We start from the raw sequence: 2,500 nt of genomic DNA on the forward strand, positions 1-2,500 counted from the left end.
AAGGCCCAAGGTGCACACCTTATTTTACATAAAAGCTCGGGCTCTTGGGAGGACAGGGACATTAGGGTTCTCAGGGAAAGCCATCACATTAGTATTGATGGCTGGGCCTTGAAACACAACAATCCCGGAATGGCCAGGCACAAAATGCCTGTGCAATAGGCCTGACCATAGGCTTCTGGAGGTCTTGCTCTCCAGAGGCCCCAGTGGTCTAAGCCCGACCAGGGCTGTGCCCGACCAGGGCTGTAGGCCGCGTTGGGAGCGCGTTAGGGGCGCATAAAGGGACGCAGGGCGCAGAACTCTGCCCGTTTCACCCCAGCATTTCGGGGAGGACAGGGAATTTGGCAAAGACAGTGGGAAGGATTTTTAAGGAGGAGAGTTCAGTGACATGATCTGAAACACAATAGTGCTGGTGATCTGGAGGCTGCCTTCTATGAGCCACTTCTGTCGGGAGCAGCCTGCCATCATGCCCTGATAACCACAACACTAGTCCCAAGCCAGTGACCTCAGCAAATGCAAAAACATTCATACTTATAGTCTCCTGCATCTGATTCTTGCCATCATGTGAAACGTTGGCATTCCAATGTCTGTTGCACACACTTTGTTCATAGGTGTGCAATTTGAGTGCGTGCGCCTCATCACTGTCTTGGACAGAGCTCTGTCTCTAAGCTACACATGTGAAGCATTGGTGGTTCAGTGGTAGAATTCTCACCTGCCACGCGGGAGGCCCGGGTTCGATTCCCGGCCAATGCAAGGCTGTGTTCTTTTGACTTTGCTTTCTAAATCAAATATGGGAACTCAGTGGGGCATAAAATGGGAAACAGTGACCCCCGACGTGATTTGAACACGCAACCTTCTGATCTGGAGTCAGACGCGCTACCGTTGCGCCACGAGGTCCTTGCTTTTGGAGTCACATCAGCAAATGTTGTGAGCCTTTTCATTTTTGCCCACCTCCTTATATGCCTAGGGTTGTATTACAAGGTTTGGCTTTTTGTTTTCCATCCTATTGATGAAATTGAGTGCAGGTGCAGAGAGAACGCAGAGGATTGAAATGTTCAGGGAAAGGGTCTCACGCAGGAGCTCTAGACCAAAGGCACATTACTATGATTTATTAAAGTGCTTCATGCATGCAAAAGGAAACGTCCCTGGGTGGGCTTGAACCACCAACCTTTCGGTTAACAGCCGAACGCGCTAACCAATTGCGCCACAGAGACTAGTGACAAAAGCACATCTCCTGAGACTCAACATATATCTTTATGTGTGCGCGCCTGCCTTGAGCTTGTGTTATATAAGGCGTCTTTATCCTATGCAGCATTTGTCATTTGCTTAGTGTCTTGTCACTGTTGGGTGTTATGATGCGCAGACTACTGTCTAATGGTGTTAGGGCCAGTATTACAACCAGTCCCAGTGTATGAGATACATGTATGACTTTTCTGTGGCCTTCTTAGCGTAGCTATCTGCTCCTCTGGTGGTGTTCTACCAGCCTGTCAGGCGTGTGTCTTGCCCATCCAATCTTCACTGTGGCATGTTAGACTTGTCTTCTCTGTGAGCGGAGTCTCCTTCCCAGAGCAGGTGCTTTCTCTGAACTCTTGCTTTGTAAGACTGCTGGGCAAGGCCCTCCCTAGCCCCTCACTCAGATAGATACATTTACCTGCAGAGCTCAGCTTTGGAGAAAGAGAGGGGGCAGAGAGCGCAAAGGGGAAGGCCCAAGGTGCACACCTTATTTTACATAAAAGCTCGGGCTCTTGGGAGGACAGGGACATGAGGGTTCTCAGGGAAAGCCATCACATTAGTATTGATGGCTGGGCCTTGAAACACAACAATCCCGGAATGGCCAGGCACAAAATGCCTGTGCAATAGGCCTGACCATAGGCTTCTGGAGGTCTTGCTCTCCAGAGGCCCCAGTGGTCTAAGCCCGACCAGGGCTGTGCCCGACCAGGGCTGTAGGCCGCGTTGGGAGCGCGTTAGGGACGCAGGGTGCAGAACTCTGCCCGTTTCACCCCAGCATTTCGGGGAGGACAGGGAATTTGGCAAAGACAGTGGGAAGGATTTTTAAGGAGGAGAGTTCAGTGACATGATCTGAAACACAATAGTGCTGGTGATCTGGAGGCTGCCTTCTATGAGCCACTTCTGTCGCGAGCAGCCTGCCATCATGCCCTGATAACCACAACACTAGTCCCAAGCCAGTGACCTCAGCAAATGCAAAAACATTCATACTTATAGTCTCCTGCATCTGATTCTTGCCATCATGTGAAACGTTGGCATTCCAATGTCTGTTGCACACACTTTGTTCATAGGTGTGCAATTTGAGTGCGTGCGCCTCATCACTGTCTTGGACAGAGCTCTGTCTCTAAGCTACACATGTGAAGCATTGGTGGTTCAGTGGTAGAATTCTCGCCTGCCACGCGGGAGGCCCGGGTTCGATTCCCGGCCAATGCAAGGCTGTGTTCTTTTGACTTTGCTTTCTAAATCAAATATGGGAACTCAGTGGGGCATAAAATGG

At 50.4% G+C, this 2,500-nt stretch overlaps 4 non-coding genes across 4 annotated transcripts; 2 read left to right on the forward strand and 2 right to left on the reverse strand.

Moving 5' to 3' along the window:
• The first annotated feature begins 679 nt into the window (after positions 1 to 679).
• Positions 680 to 750, forward strand: TRNAG-GCC (transfer RNA glycine (anticodon GCC)). Its single transcript has one exon. It is a non-coding gene; the product is annotated as a tRNA-Gly (tRNA).
• A 71-nt stretch (positions 751 to 821) lies between these two features.
• On the reverse strand, positions 822 to 894 carry TRNAW-CCA (transfer RNA tryptophan (anticodon CCA)). Its single transcript has one exon. It is a non-coding gene; the product is annotated as a tRNA-Trp (tRNA).
• Positions 895 to 1,137: 243 nt separating this feature from the next.
• Positions 1,138 to 1,211, reverse strand: TRNAN-GUU (transfer RNA asparagine (anticodon GUU)). Its single transcript has one exon. It is a non-coding gene; the product is annotated as a tRNA-Asn (tRNA).
• Positions 1,212 to 2,365: 1,154 nt separating this feature from the next.
• On the forward strand, positions 2,366 to 2,436 carry TRNAG-GCC (transfer RNA glycine (anticodon GCC)). Its single transcript has one exon. It is a non-coding gene; the product is annotated as a tRNA-Gly (tRNA).
• Positions 2,437 to 2,500: the final 64 nt, after the last annotated feature.

Source organism: Triturus cristatus, chromosome 4_2 (assembly GCF_964204655.1).
Source record: "Triturus cristatus chromosome 4_2, aTriCri1.1, whole genome shotgun sequence".
In the NCBI taxonomy this organism is placed as follows: Eukaryota; Metazoa; Chordata; class Amphibia; order Caudata; family Salamandridae; genus Triturus; species Triturus cristatus.